This window comes from Chrysemys picta, chromosome 4 (genome assembly GCF_011386835.1).
Source record: "Chrysemys picta bellii isolate R12L10 chromosome 4, ASM1138683v2, whole genome shotgun sequence".
In the NCBI taxonomy this organism is placed as follows: Eukaryota; Metazoa; Chordata; order Testudines; family Emydidae; genus Chrysemys; species Chrysemys picta.
Genome location: NC_088794.1, coordinates 55,266,927 through 55,286,338, shown reverse-complemented (window position 1 = coordinate 55,286,338; position 19,412 = coordinate 55,266,927). Strand labels below are relative to the sequence as shown.

General features: G+C 51.4%; 1 protein-coding gene across 3 annotated transcripts in view; it reads right to left on the bottom strand.

The window, feature by feature from the left end:
* The window catches only part of LOC101939990 (adenosine receptor A1), a 76,436-nt gene that overhangs the window by 36,955 nt on the left and 20,069 nt on the right, over positions 1-19,412 (bottom strand). The gene's annotated exons all lie outside the window — the stretch shown is intronic.

The following is a 19,412-nucleotide window of genomic DNA, read 5'->3' as shown; positions in this document are numbered from 1 at the left end:
GTTGAAAATTTTCCAACAAAACTTCTTCCCTGTTGGGAAATCCTATTTCATCAAAACCAAACTGTTTCACGGGAACGTGTTGGCTTTGATGGAAATTTTGTTGGAAAAAGGAAGTCTGAATGTCCAGAATAACCCAGTGGACTATCCCAGTCTCTACACTGTCTGCTTCAGTTATGTGGAATAGGGACTCGAACCCGGGTCTCCCCCATCCCACTGGGCTAGTGGATATTCAAGCAGGAGGGGTCTCTCTCTGCATTCTGACAAGGGACAAAACGAATTTCAAAATTGGTCGCAAAACAAAACTGTGGCTCTTCGGCCAGTCCCAGCTGCGAACCCTCCCAGCTCTCTATGACCTGGGTCATTGTCGGTCCCTCCTGGTTATTAACAGCCACATGAAACCGCCTTTGTTCTACCATATTTCGCGCCTTTAATAATTAAGCGACTGCATTCAGCTTTTAACTGATTCTGTCCCTGTCTGACACTAGTCCGGGCGAGCCCTGATGCTGCAGGGGACCCGTACAAGGTGTTAAACCGCTTTTGAAAGAAACAAGATGCTTCTCGAGTTCCCATTGTCTCTAATGTCAAGTGTGACAAGAGCGGCTGCAAGGGGTTCCTTCCTCACATGCTCAGGCAGGTGGTGGTTTCACCTCACCCTTGTTATACAAGTGAGCTGTGCTAAGACTTTTAAAGCTACACATCATCAGAGGAGGAGATGGAAAAGCCCCTGGGGATCCTGCTCTCTTGGCCAGCTGCCTTGGCTGCAGGACTGATTCATGGATGCATGGCACAAAGCTGATGGAAAGGGCTCTAGACATGTGTCCAGGCTCATTTAAACTCGCTGGGCAGTGGGGTTAACAGCACTTCACTTGAACTGAAGTCACAGATTGATCTATGGTTTCTGGCATCACCTGCCTTTCCCCAGTCACCAAGGGCTGCTCAGAGGAGACAGTGGCTGGTTCCTTCCCCACTCCCAGGAGTGTTTCATTCTGCCAACTGATTTCAAAGGGTCAATTTGGTCCAGCAAGGAAGGGCTCTTGGAAAACACCACAGGCCTGATTCTCTCCTGCTCACTATACTTGGTACTTATCACCACAGGATCTGGGCACCTCCACATGATGTATTTACCCTCACAACATCCCTGGAGATCCAGGCCCAGAAAGGCTAAGTGACTTGCCCAAGGTCACACAGAGAGTCAGTGGCAGAACAGGGTCTTGAACCCACATCTCCATAGCCCAGGCTAGCTCCCCTGGGCTAGCCCCCTTTCTTTCACCTGGTGTGCCATGTGCACCTGTTCAGAGTGGCTGCCCCACATGAGTGGGAAATGTGGATGTGGAGCACTTTACACCCACGTTGCACTGTCCTGTGGGGCGATCCCACAGCACAGATTGTGCCAAAGGCCTCGGTGGCCTGCTGTTGGCTTTGCTTTCTCCCATTGGGCTACGGGCCCACACCCAGTCCTAATGGGATTCAGGACCAGGATACGGCCCTGCATGAACAGCTGCCAACAGCTCCTTTTCCCGTCTTCCTTCAAACAAACAGCCCTGAAAACTTCTTTCATGGATGCTCAGGCCAAATTATTATGCCACTTAGAAGAGTGTATCAAAATAAAGTATAAAGTTACTGGGAAAGCGCTGCTTGTGGCTGCAGAGTTATGGGTGAGTTGTGCTTTGCACCTAAACTCAGAAAGGCGCTCAGATACTGCGGGGATGACTGCGGCATAAAAACCTATGTAGCCCAGAACAGACCAGGGATCCAATCCCTCTGCTTTGTATGTGTATATACAGGCTGATTACTTTTAACCACTTGTGCATACAAGTTTACTGCCCCTTAGGGTTAGCAGATGTCAGTAGCGCAGAACAGAGCTGAGAGAATAATTGATTTCTCAGTTCAGGGGCCAAACAACACACACTGAAAATAAAACCAAAACTGATTTATTTATTTTACCCAGATCTGGAGGAAAATTTTCATTTCAACTCAAACAAAACATTTTGTTTAACCCAAAACATTTTTTCCCCATTTTTGTATTTTTGGGGGCATTTTTCCAGGTGTTTTTTCACCTTTGTGTGTGTGCGTGTGTGTGTGCTTTTAAAAAAAAATAATGAAATTTTGAAATGAAAGGCTGTTTTGAAACAAAAAATCAAAATGTTTGAAGTGGCAAAAACAAAATGGTTCTAAATGAAAAACTGAAACAAAACATTTCGACTTTATATCTATTTGTTTTGCTCAAACTCTTTGCCAGATTCAACCCCAATTCACAAATAGTTTCTGTGCTCTGAAAAATGCATTTTCCAGTTAATTTACTAGTCAATGAAAAAATTCCTCTCTGCTCTGGTGCAGAATGAACTCTCTGGAAGTGGACCTTGCCTGGGAGTTCAGGCATTGACTAATGTAGTCAATGATTTCAGGATAGCATGTTAGCTAAAGCTACATCGGACTTCAAAACACTGAACAGTTCAACAGAGAAAGCATCAGCCTCTGCCGGCATGAATGATCCAATATCTCTGCAGATCAGTGTTCTGAGGGCTGCTGTTTAATACCTATTAAAACAGACTGATTTCAACATTAAAATTAATGAGATATGCCAGTTCAGTGCAGCATATTTTAAATTGCATTTCCACCTAGATTTCCTTAGGTGCAGAAAATATTGTGAATTATTAATAACGTAACAAAAGCAGGCTAATGCTGTCAGAAATGTCCTAGCTCTGCCACTGACCTGCAGGGTGCCCTTGGGCAAGTTAGTTCCCAGCTCTGTGCCTCAGTTTCCCCATCTGTAAAGTGGGGAAGTGCTGTGGCGAGGTATTATCATCTCACAGTATGCCTCATGAGCTATTTATAACCCAGTCTCATTGTCAAAGTATGGCTCACGTTGGGTTTCTTTGGGATTACTCCCCTTTCTGGGTCTGACTGGGCCACTCTTACTTATGCCGGGGAGCAGTTACTCGTGTGATTGGTCCCACTGCGCCTGGTCTCCTCTGTCAGGAGTCAATGGGACAGACGTAAGGGCTGTGCAGCTGGACGGTCTGTACCCCAGGACGGAGGTCACGCAAGCACAGTGGTGGGCTGCCCGTGGCATCCCTTGTGGGCAAACACCGTGGCAAGCGTTACGTAAGAGATGCATCAGTGAGATGCAAACTCAGCCCTGCTTTCCTGGGAGTCTCCAGCAACTTGTAAAAGGTTTGGGCTGGTTCTGTTCTCCCTCCCTGACAGACAATGTTCAACAGCTGCAAAATCATAGACACTCTTCCACGGCCAGCGAGGTTTCTTGCAAGCCGGCCTTCAACGCTGGGTACCAATAGGGTTACCATATTTAGTGCCTCCGAAAGGAGGACACTCCACGGGGCCCCACCCCCGGCCCCCGGCACCGCAGGTCCCCAGCCCGTCCCCCGTCCCGTCCCCCGAGCCCCCGGCCCGGCCCGGCCCCGCCGGCCGAGCCCCCGGCCAGGCCCCCTGAGCCCCCGGCCCGGCCCGGCACCGCCGGCCGGGCCCCCGAGCCCCCGGCCCGGCCGGCCCAGCCCCCGGCCCGGCACCGCCGGCCGAGCCCCCGAGCCCCCGGCCCGGCACCGCCGGCCGAGCCCCCGGCCCCGCACCGCCGGCCGAGCCCCCGAGCCCCCGGCCCGGCACCGCCGGCCAGGCCCCCGAACCCCCGGCCCGGCCCAGCCCCCGGCCAGGCCCCCCGAGCCCCCGGCCCGGCCCGGCACCGCTGGCCGAGCCCCCGAGCCCCCGGCCCAGCACCGCTCCGCCGGCCTGGCACCGCATGTCCGATTTTCCCGGACATGTCCGGCTTTTTGGGATTTCCCCCCGGACGGGGATTTGGAGCCCAAAAAGCCGGACATGTCCGGGAAAATCCAGACGTATGGTAACCCTAGGTACCAAGCCCTTCCCAAACACGACAACAACGTGAAGGTCACCCCCCTTCCTAAGCACCTCTTCTACACGTCCTTCACACCAACTCCTGGGCTCTGCCGAGCCCTTCCTGTTCCCTGCTCTTTTAGCCAAGCCCACAGCTGTAGCTCTGAAGGCCCTTTTCCCCAGCAGGTTCCCCCTGCCACCCCTCCTAAGGGGCTCTGGCAGCCTTTCCCAGGGGCCACCTGACTGCTCCTGCCTCCTGTTCCCCCTCCCAAAGGAGGGCCCTGCTCTCTGTAGGAAACACCTGTTTCCTTCTGCCTCTGATTAACAACCAGGGCAAGCTGGCCCCAGGCTCCAGGCCCTTGAACAGGGGCTTGGCAGCTTGGAGTTTGTGCTTTTGGCTTTCCCTGCCTCCTCCTGTTTTCTTGCATCACTTTCCCTTTTCCCCCCCAGTAACTTTGACAACAAGACTTGTGGGAACCTGAACAATCTCTCCCCAAATTCCAAGGAGCTTCCAGCTGGTTTTACTCTAACTCCACAAACCGGAGTTAGAGCCGACGTCTCCCACACACAAAATTACAGTGACCCCCTCACTGTCCTTTTGTCCCTGCAAGGCCCATTACATCCCCTCCCAACAATCGTCACACACACGGTGGCTGCGAGGTCTGTGGCTTCATTTCCTTATAGGAGCACAAGGGCTTCACAACTGTCGGTTGCTTAGTGCAGGGCTGGATTTTCACGTGAGCTCTGCACCCAACCTGCTGAGCGCTTTGGAAAACACGGCCCAGAGTGACCGCGCAGGTCTGAGGCGTCTTACAGCGTCCTCCGAACCTTGTGGTGCATTTTCATGAGCACAGAAAAATGAATTTTCATGATCCCTTGGTCCTCGCGGATCATGCACCAGCCTGGCACTGAGGGCTTGTTCCCTGGGACAGACTGATTTGGATTCACAGGTCAAAGCAGAGAACGTGACTCTCGCTGCAAACAGCACCATCAGGAGCATATTGATTCAATGACGTCCGATCCTCCTCGCATCTCTGAACTCTGCCAGACAGGTGACCCTGGACCCTGTGCTCCTGAGGAAATCTCCATTCCACCTCTAGCTCTCGGCTCCTCCTCGCTACCGAGCAGGGTCAGCTTCTCGTACTTTGAAATCGAGACCAGGGCTTAGCTTAGCAGCTGTTTCCAAACACACCTCAGGGACATCCTGTCTTTGCAAACTCCCTTTTGGAGGCCTCTGTGGGGCTGAAACTAAAAACAGGAACACTCTCCCCCTCCAACTCCTCTTTAAGGGCCTGAGCCAGCTCCCACTGAATTCAATGGGCCTTAATCCCTCACAGATGGGAGTTTCAGTTAGTCCTCATGGCCAGAGCGCCTCCTCATGCCAGTCTGTGGCATTGCAGGGGTTCGTCTGGTCTACCACTCCCAGCTGTCAGACGCTTCCTCCCGTCCCAGTGGGTCACCTTTCAGTTCCGTCTTTTCTGGGGAAATAGAAAAGCCCGAAGTCTAATGGTCTTTAGGTCAGGCCGTTGGACCCCCTCTCAGACTTGCCAGTCTCTGCCTCTCTTAGGCCTGAGGCTTGTGTTTCCCGTCATGCCGGGGAACCCAGGTCTGCCCTCTCCCCTGGGTCCAAGACCAGGGACTCTGTGTTGGGCAGCTAAGGACCTCATCCCTTCTCTGGGCTGCTCCTACCCTTCCTGTTTGTCGCGTCTCCACTACTCCCACACTAGACTTCTGTCTCCTCGCCTCCTCGAGGCCATGCTTAGCCTCTCTGGCAGCCTCACATCTCTGTCTAAGCTGCAGCCCTTTATGCCAGCTGCTGCTAATTTGCCCAGAGTCACAGCTGGTGGGTAACTGGTCTGTCTATTAACTCCTTCCTGGCTGTCATAGGTGGGGAAAGGGGGGGCTATCCATTCCCGTCACACACACACCCCCAGCGACATGTGGGGAGCACTCACATCACCCAGAACCTGGGCGGGCCTAGAGTCTGTCTGATCAGGGAAAAGCCTCTTCTCTCCTCACTCACGACGTGTGAGCTCCTTGTGACGTACGCAGGCAGAGCTGGGAGTGTGGACTGGGAGAGATGACGGCATTTCGGGCTCTCTCCCAGCATACATCCATTTTCAGCTGAATATGTGTGTGTGAGTGGCTTAGCCAAGGGCGAGGTGTTTCTCTTAGAACGGGGCTGCTGAGGTCAGATTCCCATCCTGCTGCAATGCTGAGAACAGCTTTCTTTCTGCATAGCTCTCTCTGTTCGCCTGGATTTAGGGGGGGGGTTGTTTAGAAACCGGCAGAAATTTCAGACACAACTTGATGTTACACTCCTGTGTTCTTTATGGAAATATGTTTATGAGATGGATATGACAAAACTGAGATGTACTTTATGCAAGATGGCTCATGTAAATAGCATTGGAAAGGTTCTGATTCATAGATTCATAGATTCTAGGACTGGAAGGGACCTCGAGAGGTCATCGAGTCCAGTCCCCTGCCCGCATGGCAGGACCAAATACTGTCTAGACCATCCCTGATAGACATTTATCTAACCTACTCTTAAATATCTCCAGAGATGGAGATTCCACAACCTCCCTAGGCAATTTATTCCAGTGTTTAACCACCCTGACAGTTAGGAACTTTTTCCTAATGTCCAACCTAGACCTCCCTTGCTGCAGTTTAAACCCATTGCTTCTTGTTCTATCCTTAGAGGCTAAGGTGAACAAGTTTTCTCCCTCCTCCTTATGACACCCTTTTAGATACCTGAAAACTGCTATCATGTCCCCTCTCAGTCTTCTCTTTTCCAAACTAAACAAACCCAGTTCTTTCAGCCTTCCTTCATAGGTCATGTTCTCAAAACCTTTAATCATTCTTGTTGCTCTTCTCTGGACCCTTTCCAATTTCTCCACATCTTTTTAAAAATGCGATGCCCAGAACTGGACACAATACTCCAGCTGAGGCCTAACCAGAGCAGAGTAGAGCGGAAGAATGACTTCTCGTGTCTTGCTCACAACACACCTGTTAATACATCCCAGAATCATGTTTGCTTTTTTTGCAACAGCATCACACTGTTGACTCATATTTAGCTTGTGGTCCACTATAACCCCTAGATCCCTTTCTGCCGTACTCCTTCCTAGACAGTCTCTTCCCATTCTGTATGTGTGAAACTGATTTTTTCTTCCTAAGTGGAGCATTTTGCATTTGTCTTTGTTAAACTTCATCCTGTTTACCTCAGACCATTTCTCCAATTTGTCCAGATCACTTTGAATTATGACCCTGTCCTCCAAAGCAGTTGCAATCCCTCCCAGTTTGGTATCATCCGCAAACTTAATAAGCGTACTTTCTATGCCAATATCTAAGTCGTTGATGAAGATATTGAACAGAGCCGGTCCCAAAACAGACCCCTGCGGTACCCCACTCGTTATGCCTTTCCAGCAGGATTGGGAACCATTAATAACAACTCTCTGAGTACGGTTATCCAGCCAGTTATGCACCCACCTTATAGTAGCCCCATCTAAATTGTATTTGCCTAGTTTATCGATAAGAATATCATGTGAGACCGTATCAAATGCCTTACTAAATTTACTGAATGTGATTATCCAATTTGTATGCCTGTATCATTTCTGTATCTGAAGTTAGGAATATTGACCATGTATCTGTATCTGTATTTCAAATGGGTTACTCCCAAGCAGCCCTTCAGGTACAACAATGAGAAAGCCAGACAGTGCTAATGGCCCATTTGCAGAGACAATGGTCTGTAAAAGAGCTTAGTCTTCCTGCGGACGCTGGAGACAGCCTACGAGTAATGGCTGCCACAGCCCTGCAGAGATACGGGTCTGAGTCACCCCTGGACACCCCTCCTCCCCTTTTGGAATGCCAGTGTTTTTCCACTGGAAGACAAAGGGTTCCCGCCTTACACAAGAGCTATATAAGGCAGGAGAGTGGTTCTCCTCTGCCTCCCCACCCAAAAAGACCTGGAAGCAAGAACTGAACTGGGGGGAGAAGGGTTGAGCCCAAGCTGGAAGGGGGTCTATCTTGTGAGTAATAATACCTGAGATCTCAAGGTGCAGACCAGTGCAGGCTGCCTTTCAAGACTTTCTCTAATCTGCCTGTAACAATATCTAGGGCGAGAATTTCTTTAGTGAAACAAGCTTAGTATGTGTGTTTTGTTTTATTTGCTTAGTAATCTGCTTTGTTCTGTTTGCTATCTCTTTAGCCACTTAAAATTCACCTTTTGTAGTTAATAAACTTATTTCTTGTTTACAATATAACCTCGTTTGTACAATTCATAATGGGGAGAGGTGTAAGAGGCAGTGCACACCTTCCTCCACATTGATGGAGGAGGCGGATTTCATAATCATAGAACCATAGAATATCAGGGTTGGAAGGGACCTCAGGAGGTCATCTAGTCCAACCCCCTGCTCAAAGCAGGACCATTGGGTCTGCACTCCAAGGGAGGTGGACGCCTGAGTGCTGGGGCAAGTCCCTTAAGCTGAGTCTTACAGGAGCTGATCTCAGTGTCTGTGTCGTTCTGGAGTTGGGTGTGGCCCTGCCTCGGTGTGTGCTGGAGGAGGCTTAATAGCCTGGCTCTGCAAGATGGGTAAAGGGTGCCCAAGCTGGCAGAGCAGGTGGGCTCAGTGGTATCTCAGCACATCAGGTGGCATCTTCACTTGTCACAATAAACAATGAAAATCTTTCCAATCAAATCTTCCCCCACCGCCCAACTCGAGGGGAAAGGAGAGCAGAGCACCCTGCAAAGAGAGATTGTTAACGACTCACATGCCCTTGAATGTGCAGAAGGGCGTAACCCCCTGCTAGCGGGCCTCAGGAGGAGGATGACCCTATGTGGACGTTATCCATAATTGCTATGGCAGAGTTTCTCGCACTGCCCTCTGCAGCTGGTGTGATCAGCCACTGTCAGCAAGAGGAGCCTGAGTACGGTGAGTCACTGCTCTGAGCCGCTCTGTCAATGGGTACGCGGCTCAGGTCAAGGGGGCAAATTGCCTTGTTTCCACAACCCCGTCTGCTCTCTCTCGTCTGAGCACACCGTCTGCGTCACGCTGTCATCTTGAAACCCTTGTTGATGCTTCACACATGCTGCAGCCACCGTGAGCGCCTCATGGACGGGGCCCTAGAACCACGACAGTCGTGCACCAATGTGTAATCGGTGTGCCCCACTGCACGATTCACTCGCACGGCTCATGTGCCTCCTCTTCGAATTTTAGTCCTAAAAATCCAGGAATTGACACTCCTGAAAATGCCAGGAAGCCCCTTTATACCCCTCTGGGGAATGAGCAAGATTCAGTGCCCTACCCACTTCTTATTGCTGGGATGAAGTGCCCTGTTACCTGCCCTACTGGTTTATGGACCCCCCCACCATGCCCTGCTTCCATCACAGGGAGGGTTGCTGATGCCGTGGGAAATCCAGGCACTTGCAACAGGGATACAGCAGCAGACTCAATGATTAGAGCCCAGGTTAATCCCTTTCTGACTGGCTTGGTGGATCCGTGGCTTATTGAAGTGACCTGATTGTGTATGTGACTGTCAACAAACGTCCCATGGCGGGGGAGCGGCAGCTGTGCGCCCTTCGAGAGCAGAATGTGCCGTGTAATCCGGACTTCCGCCTGCCCTGCCAAGGGAAGCCCCCTGCTGAGCAGAGCTAGCTTTGATCTCTGGCTTAATGAAGACTGAGCTACAGAATGCCTGAACGGATCGCGCTAGCCACACTTAGGGCTTGTTTACATGGGGAAATTTACTGGCAATACTATACCCATGTAGACAAACCTGGCGCCCCAAGACACCTGTCCTCTTCAAAGGGCTTTGAATGCTGATTCAGAGCAAACACTGTCTAAATCAGCTTTCTCCTGAACTCTCAGGAGTAGAGTTGGAGGCATTATTTGGGTGAACAGATTTTTCTCCAGAAAAATGCATTTTTCAGGGCTCCAAAATTACTTGTGAATTCACATGGAATTCGGCATATAGTTTTGGCTGAAAAAAATCAGTTTTTTTTTTTACGTTTAAATGTTTTGTTTCAGCTATTTTGTTTTCAAAAACCAAATACAAAAACAGGGTGAAACACACCTGAAAATGACTGAATCTTAATGAAAATCTTGACCAAAAAATTGTTTTGAGCCAACCAAATGGTTTGGTCAATTCCGAACAAATTGAAAACCTGAAAAATATTTGTTGCTAATCGACCCAAAATGTTCGGGTCAATTTGAAACAAAATCTCTTTGAGTCGATGAAAAATAACAACAACAAAGTTTCAGTTCGAATCAAAACAGTTCCTGTACTGAAAAATGCATTATTCACTCAACTCTGCTGTGGAGTCTCCTCTCATGCTCAAGTCCTGTCCCTGCTTCCTGACCTGGGATACAATCAGCTTCTTTTCCCTGATGCCACCCAGCAAGCACAGTGGTGAGCTCAGAGGATGCCTAACATGAGAAAGCTCAGAGGATCTGTCTACACTGCAGTGTAAGCCCAGGGTTAGTAGAACTCGAGTTAGCAGAGCATCTACACTCATTTGTAACACCAGGTTGAAAATCATTGAACCCTGGGTCCCAACATGGGGCTCCAGTGTCTACACTGCATTACGTGGGTCTGAGTCCAACCACCCATATCCCAGATTTCCTAGCTCCCTCCCAAAATGTGGCTGCTCTGGCCCTTTGTTCGTGGTGCAGTGTGGGAAAACATGACTGTTCAGAGCAGGGCCGGCTCTAGGATTTTTGCCGCCCCAAGCGAAAACAATTTTGGCCGCCCCCCCCACACCCGTTTTTTTCTTACTCCACCCCCGGCCCCGCCTCAACTCTGCCCCTTCCCCAAATCCCAGCCCTGCCTCCTCCCCCCAGGCTCTCAAGCCTAAGAGGGAGGGAGGGAGAGAGAGGGAGAAGCAGCGCATGCGCCGCGGCCACTCAGGGTCTCCCCCTCCCTCCCAGGCTCTCAAACCCGGGAGGGAGGGGGAGATCCCGAGCGGCCGCGGCACGCGAATCAGCTGTTTCCCTCCAGGTTTGAGAGCCTGGGAGGGAGGGCGAGCAGCGGCGCTGGAGCGGCAGCAGCGGAGGTGAGTTAGGGCAGCCGGGGCACATTTTTAGGGGCAGCATGGCCCGCGCCAGAATGCCGCCCCTAAAAATGTGCCGCCCCAAGCACCAGCTTGTTTTGCTGGTGCCTAGAGCCGGCCCTGGTTCAGAGGACAAAGAAAGCGAGCCTGGGGGATTGTGGGATACTTTTGTCTGACTCCTGGAGCACAAGTCCAGTGGGATTGTGTCTACACTGCAAAGCAACAGGGCTTGAACCCTGGGTCCAGCTTGACTCAGGCTTGGACCCCCCAAAGTGGTGGGGTCTTGAAACCTGGTCTGAGCCCTGGGTTAGCGTGATTTGTGTGTGAACAGAAGAGGGGATAAGCTTGAGCCTGAGTTTGAACCCTTGGTTTACACTGCAGTGTTGACATACCTCAGGAGACAAGGATGTGGCTGTAATAGAGAGAGAGAGAGAGAGAGAGAGAGCCTGGAGCACTGGGCTGGGTGCAAACCTGAGGCCTGAACCAAAGTTAGCAAAAGCCATGCTCTGAGCAGACGTCAGGCCCTGTCAGAAAGCAGGCGCTTGTTTGCAAGTTCCCTGTCTGGTACATGAACTTTGCAAAAGCACAGCTGGTGTTGCTAAAACACAGGCACTCCCAAGAAGTACTAGGCACGGGGTATTCATGTAAACACATTCCAGAAGGCTAGTACAGGTCCGCACCAATACAGAGATATGGCATAAACACAATCCCCGGAGATGGTAAAAGGACACAGCGACCCTGAGCAAAGACAAAGACAGGAGGCCAGGATGAACAGGGATGTTTTGTTTGAAGCAACAGGTTAGGGTGACCAGATGTCCTGATTTTATAGGGACAGTCCCGATTTTGGGGTCTTTTTCTTATATAGTCTCTTATTACCCTCCACCCCCTGTCCTGATTTTTCACACTTGCTGTCTGACCACCCTACTGCAGGTACAAGGGGTTGGTAACTACCCATGTCAGGAGTGTAATATGTATCAATGTCTAAAAGAGAAATCCTAGGAGGGGCACCTTTGTCCAGTCTAGGGGCAGCAGAAAGTCCCGCTGCTAACTACACTGGTCCTTGCCACCGCACACTTGTGCGACTGGCCCTGTAGAGTCTATGGGATGTTAGTACTGTGTGCTGAGGGTGATAAACCTCGCCCTGGCTGGTGCCTTTGCCACCGAACCGAGTCTGGTCTTTCTGGGCAGTTCCCTCAAGATCTGCTGAGAGCTGAGCCAGCACACGGAGAGAACACATACACAGCAAACTGACAGCAGTGGCTAGCGGGGGACAGTGGATTATCCCAGTTCCCACTGAGCCCTCACAATCTAGGTAGCTTGACATACTTGTTTGTTCCCAGATTTGCAGAAATTACATTGGTACGGAGCCTTTGAGGATGAACCCAAACCTCAGGGGTTGCACTGTTGGTCAGTATATTATGTACATTGTCAGCGCGTTGGGACAGGGAATGTCTTTTTGTTCTGTTTGAGCAGCATCCAGCCTAGGGGTGGCCCGGTCCAGGACTGCGGCTCCTGGACATTACTGCAATACAAATCATATCTGGGTCTCCCTGACATCAAATTGCACCTGGGGAGCATCTGACCCTTGGCACCTGGGTGGTCAGATGCTCACAAATCGCTATCCACCCTGAAGACTAAAAATCTAGGGCACTAGAGATAGAAAGAAGTTTTTCCTCAGAAAAAGGATTGTGGAGGCAGATGCCTGAATGGCCCATCCGTGGCTTTGAAACACTGAGGGCCAGGGTCTGAGAATCGCTCGGCTCCTGAAAACTCAAATCGGAGCATTTAAAAATGTGACCTTGAGGGAGTCAAAAGTTTCTGGCTGCAGCTTAACCAGATTCTGGACTTTGATCTATCTCCTGATCTTTTATTCTTTGTCCTCGGTGACAATGGAGTTTTCAATGGATTTTACCTATTTCCTGGGAATAAAGGTGCCCTCTGGGCACCCTCGGTTGCTAAAAATATCATTCTGCAGCAGTGGGCAGCAAGAGAAGAGACTGAAATTGCTCTGGGGGAGGGCCCACTGATAGAGTGAGCAGGTTGTAAAAGAGCCCCCCAGCTCTGGAAAATGGAGATCTTCCTTAGAAGTACAGCCTGTATTTTCAGACACACGAACTAAAGCTCCAGGAGCTATAACTAGATACCAGCCTGGATTACAATTGGATTCATCAGAGCAGCGTTCTTTCTTTCTTGCAGGTTTTGCTCTGCACTGCAGGAGAAATACAGCTCTGTGCGATTTCTGGAGGGATCCAATTCCTCCAGTTTTCATCCCTTTCCTCTTTTCAAACAGCATGGGAAATCAGCTTCCCCCCGCCTTCGCTCACACGCCAGTAAGAATGGTGTGAGATTCTAATAATGGTATCAGGTACATTTTTCAAAAGCACATAATTAACATAGGATCTTAAGTCCCATTGATTTCCAGGGAAATTAAGGCTCCTAAATGCCCAAGTCACTTTTGGAAATGAGATTTAGATGCTTAAGGCCAGATTTTAAAAACTATTTAGGTGCCTAACTCCATCTGATTTCAAATATCTTCACAAACCTGGCCCTTAGGCACTCTCGAAAATTTTACCCATGTACTAAAAATAAGCAGTGAAAGAGCCATTCAGTAGTTTATTCAATTGGCTGAGCAGAATTGCTCCCAATTGTATTTGCATGGTATCTGGAACTCTGTCCAGCCTACATCTCAATACCCTCAGTGTCTAGGCTTCCAGCCGTAACCACGGGGTGTTCCCAGCCAGCTACAGCTCACTGCAAGGAAGATTTTCCTTATATTCGACATACAATTCCCTTTCTTAATGTCACCCCCCTATTCTTAGCCAAACCCATGTGCCACCCTAACCAACTTCTCTTGATGGTTCCCCCTTCAGATATACACAATTATTCTAATTCTCCTTGCATTCACGCCCAGCTCACCCACTCTCTGCACGGTGAAGATGGGAAGGTACCCCTCAGCCAAGCCACTCACACTTACTAATTTTAATTCTCTTCCCAACTCAATCCACTTGTTCTCTTGGAGCCAAAGATCGCCCAGACAGATTTCCACACACTCAGCACCCAACATATCCACTGGAGGTGGGACAAGAAGTAATGGGCTTAATCTGCAGCCAGGGAGATTTAGGTTAGAGATTAGGGAAAACTAACTCTAAGGATAGTTAGGAGGTAGAACAGGTTTCCAAGGGAGGTTGTAGAACCCGTGACACTGGAGGCTTTTAAGAACAGGCTGGACAAACACCTGGCAGGGGTGGTCTAGGTTTACATGATCCTGCCTCAGCACAGGGGGCTGGACTAGACGATCTCTTGAGGGCCCTTCCTGCCCTATGTTTCTATGATTCTATGTACCCAGCTCTTTGAAAATCTGTCCACTACCTTTGGGAGCTGAGCCCTCCCGGAAATTGTGGCGCTAATGATTTTGGTCACTGCTTTCTGAACTCCTTCCACTTGATCTTTCTCTTCCTGGTGCGGTGGTGCTCTGAACAGATTGCAGGATTGTAGGCTTGGCCTCCTCAGAACCATGGGAACTCTAGCACCCCCTAACCCCTCGCTCCATGATGTGATCCTTCTGCACGTGTGTTGCCTAAAAACACAAGTCTCTTTTGCTGCCATATCACGTTGCAAACTCACATCTAATTGGCTGTGGTCTCTCTGCCCTCGGTCTCTTGCGACATTACAGCTTCCTTCTCTGGTGCGCTACCATCGCTTGCATCTGCCAGGTTGAATCGTCCCTCACGTCAAACCCAGGTCTCAAGCAAGGATGGCCAAGCCTCCTGGTGTCTGTGCTTTCCCAAAATTCACAAAGGACTTTATGGGTCTGCAGGAGTCCTAGAAGTAGTTCCAGCTGGGGAGTTCCTCTCACTGCTCCCCCGTTATTGGAATCCACGGTTTTTCAAGGCGGATTCATAAGCCTCTTTCTACCTAAGGAGAAGCCTGTGCTGTGTATCGGAACAGGAGCTAGAACGGCATATGCCAGTAGGGCAGCCCTACATCGATCAGGAATAATTGCTGTTACTAGAGAATGAGCGTCCTGGCACCTGCTGTCAGGCTGGCTTTGACCTTGTTCGTGGTGCTTTTTGGTCACTGGCAACAGGACATGTCATTTAGTATTGTCATCACAGGGAGCAATACATGTCAGTGTAACCCACCCCTATCAGTGTGATGCTCTGTCCCCCTCCAATGCTGGCTGGGCCACTTACAGATCTCAATGATCCTGTTACGTGCTTGGCTGACAGAGCCGGGCCTTTTACCGCAAGCAGCGGAAACTGATGCTTGGAGACTCAGAAGTTCCAGGTTCAATCCATCCGGCTGATGATCCACCCAGGGGCTCAGCATGGCATTACCCTGCTTGTAAGAACACCTCCCATTCATGGCGTAGCCAGTCTGATGCCCGGCTCTCAGGAGTTGGTGAACCACTTTGAATCAGGGCTGGTGGAAGGATGTTTCACGCCCTAGGCAAAACTTCCACCTTGCGCCCCCCCCCATCCCCGAGCCCCTGCCCTGAGGCACCCCCCTCCCGCAGCAGATCCCCCCCCCGAGGCACCCCCCCGCCCCAGCTCACCCCTGCCCCACCTCCTCCCTGAGCACACCGTCGCTGCTTCACTTCTCCCGCCTCCCAGGCTTGCGGCGCCAATCAGCTTAGGCGCCGTAAGCCTGGGAGGCGGGAGATGTGAAGCAGCCACGGCGTGCTCGGGGAGGAGGGCAGCAGGGGTAAACTGGGGGGGGGGAGTTTCCCTGCGTGCCGCGCCCCCTCCCCCGTTGCTGCAGGCGGCCCTCCCCGCGCTCCACTGCCCCAGCTCCCTCCGCCTAAATGCTGATGGTGACCAGGGCGGCCGAAGATCCGGCCACCGTGGTCGCTGCCGAAGAAAATGGCACCCCCCAAATCCTAGCGCCCGGTCCCTAGGCGACCGCCTAGGTCGCCTAAATGGTTGCACCGGCCCTGCTTGGAATAGCCGCAGCAGAGCTCGCAGTGCAAAGCACTTGCGGGGGCCAGGACACAAATAAAGCAGCACTCAGATTGTCAAGCAAAGCAGAAGGCAGTTTCTTTCCCTGCTATAACTCATTCCAATGCCCACCATTTCCACAGCCTCAGACTGGTCGATGCACATACAGCTAACCAGGGTGAGAGCTCCCCTGGGCTTCAGGCTCATTGCTGGCAGAGGGGTGTTGGAAAATCACAGTGTGATGGTGACTGTTTTATGGGAAAGTTACTCCAGAATAAGGCAGGCTGTGGATTTACAGTGCTATAGCTATTGCGGAATAGGTCCCCGTGGGGACACACTTATAGACTCAAAAAAATGGGGAGTGGGAAGGTCATCTAGCCCATCCCTCAGGGCCAAGTAAACCTAGACCAGCCCTGAAAGGGGTTTGTCCAACCTGTTCTTAAAAACCTCCAGTGATGGGGATTTGTAGCGGGGTGGTCACCTGCTCCAGCCCAGAAAGGGTTAAAGCCAGCCCTGGGAGAGGGCTGAGGCTGGGAAGGAAAGCCAGGGCTGATTGGGGAAGGCAGTAACAGCTGGGGCCATGCCCCAATCAGGCCCAGCTAGCCCCTATAAGAGGCTGTGGGCCAGAAGCGCAAGCTGACTCTAGCTGTAGAGGGAGACGTGCCTGGCTGCAGGGAGCTAGAGACAGGGTACCTGAGTGGAGCAGGCAGAGCTGGCTCCAAGCACCAGCCGACCAAGCACGTGCTTGGAGCGGCACCTGGATGGGGGCGGCACTCCCGCCGGCCGGGGAGAGCGAGGCCGCGGCGGGCTCACCACCCTCCCCCGGCGCTCCGGCCAGCCAGGGAGAGCGGGCCGCCCTACCCCCGGTGCTCCGGCCGGCTAGGGAGAGCAGAGCCATGGTGGGCTCGCCACCCTCCCCGCAGCGCTCCGGCCGGCCGGGGAGAGCGGGGCTGCGGCCGAGCTCGGCCCCCTCCCCTGCCGGGCTCCCCACCGGGGGGCCAGGGGCGGCGAGAGGCTTTTTTGCCTGGGGCGGCAAAAATGCCAGAGCCGGCCCTGGGAGCAGGGCTGGGAGGTCCAGCCTGGAAAGCCCCAGGCTGCGACCTAGCAGAAGGCCAATGGGTACTGGAGGTTGCAGGGGGCAGCCCGGGGTAGGCAAAGGCAGCAGGTTCAACCCCCCCTTGCCAGTGATGAGTAGGCTGATACTGCAATCTGCTGGGCATGGGGGCTAGACAATGACTGGCAGTAGCCGGATACTGAGGTGAGGTGGGGATAGTGGGTGGGGGTTCCTCTGGGAGGGGGAGATCCTGAGACTGAGGAGTTCTGCAAGGGGGGCAGAAACCTAGTGAAGGGGCACCGGGTCCTGGGAGGGACACGGGGCCAGAGTGAGATAAGGCGGATCACTGGCCTGCAGAGGGCGCTCCAGAGGGCTGGTGAGCTAATTCCCGGAGACGACCAGCAGGAGGCACCGCAGGGGTGAGTCTGCACTGCTACAGGATTCCACAACCTCCCTAAGTCCAGCACTGAACTACCCTGAGAGTTAGAAAGTTTTTCCTAAAAATCCAACCAAATCTCTTTTGCTATAAACTAAGCTGATTCCTTCTGGTCTACCCTTGGTAGCCATGGTGAGCCACTGATCACTGTCCTCTTTCTAAGAACCTTTCTATATTTGAAAACTATTATGTCGCCCCTCAGCTTTCTCATCTCTAGACTAAGACCAAAGGGGATTAAGGTAAATCAGAAAAAGGCACTTGTGTTCTGGAAGAAGAATGCCCGCACTGAGAGCTACTCAGCAACAGTTATTGCAGCCAATTTCCCCAGGCTGGGTGCCCGTAAAATGGAGTAGTAGCAAGAGGAGAGGACACGAGTTCACACCAATAGTTTGTGCTGTGGGTCTGCAGTGGCATCCCTGCCTCGGCACAAAATCCCAGACTCAGCAACCTCTTCACTAACTTGATGAAAATACAGTTCCAGGATTGTCCCATAGGGCTCACAAACAGAGTGCACAATACTGGAGCAGCTACCCGTGAACCAGCCACCTTTGCAGTCACTGGACTTGCAGTGAAACTCCTCCACATGTCCCCAGGGTTGTCTTAAATTAGATGTCTCTTTCCATGTGCTCTGCTGTAGCTCAACCACAAGCTATGGGCTGGATGCAGGAGTTCCTGGCCAAGGTTCTCTGGCTTCTGTGATACAGGAGGGGAGACTACAGAATCAGAACGGTCCCTTCTAGCCTCAACTATGAGGTTACACCTTACCCCAAAGGGGCAGGCGTCAGCAGTATTGTGGCCACACCAACCATATACTCAGTCTGTTCTGCTGTCACCTGCACCAATGTACATCTCCTCCTCGGTCTTTAGGCCTCATCTTGTGTGCTCCTGACCATTGTCCTGGGTGACACACCTCCCAGGACAGGGCATTTGACCAAAATCCTTGTCAAGGTTGAGGCTACAGAAAGTCTTTAACCTTCTCTATGTGTTTGGAGAGCTGAGGGGTTCTCGTCTTTTGGGGGTGGATGTGGTGAAATTACCTCAGACTTCAATAGTCACCTTAAAAACATGATTTATTTTAAAAAGAGGGAGAAAACATGGAAGAAGTGGTTTGCTTCACATCTCTGGATTGACCCATCTCTCACACTAAACTAGATACAGCCTTGTTAACTTGTGCGAATGTATTGCGACTCTGACAATATTTGGTGTTTTTCTTAGAGCCCCACCTTCTGGAGTCATGTCGTTATTGTGGGGAATCTCAGCCATCATGTAAAAAACAAAACAAACAAAAAAACAACAGTTTCTGGCCTTCATAGTTGCAGAGAAAAGCTGGAAAACATGACTCCTAAAGTTTCAAAACCCAGAAGGGAAGCAACAAAAACCCGAGAATTATTCATTGTTTAAATCTCATGATTTTGGGGGGGATCTTAACATGATTTTTGAACACGTGAGGTTTTCAGTGCTGCTTCCATGACAGCAACGTTCCCCTCTGATCACTCCTGGCTCAGCTTGCCACAGCCTCATAGGCTCATAGACTTGAAGGCTGGAAGGGACCATCGTGATCATCTAATCTGACCTGCACATCGCAGGCCACAGAACTTCCCCTGGCTGTCTGAGATAGCGCCTCAAAAGGGGTGAGGGAGGAAACGGAGCTCCAGCCTCATCAACCCCACCCCAGCTTGCAATGAACCTCTTGCAGCTCTCTCCTGCTATCCTGGATTTTGGGGGTCACAGTGACGCTCTTCATTCACCTGAGCTCCATGGGATCTACTGCTCAGAAGCAGCTCCACATTTTTTATTGCCCTTGAAGGCAACTAGGGTCTGCTGGCCCAAAGCTGCAGACTGGTTGGCTAGAATCATTCCCATGCCTTAGCTAGAATTGGTGTCTTGCCAGAAGGATGTCTCGAATTCTCCCTACTTCTGGCTGTCGTAGGCCAGAAGCCTCCCTGTAGCCCGTGACAGGGCTTATCAGGAAGATTTATGCCCCTGGTTTAGCTCAGCTGTTTTATCTTGGAAGGCTCAGCTTAACGCACAGCTCAGCGTCTGAAAGGTGCTGGCATTACCATACATAGAACTGTTCCTCTGCAGCCCCCT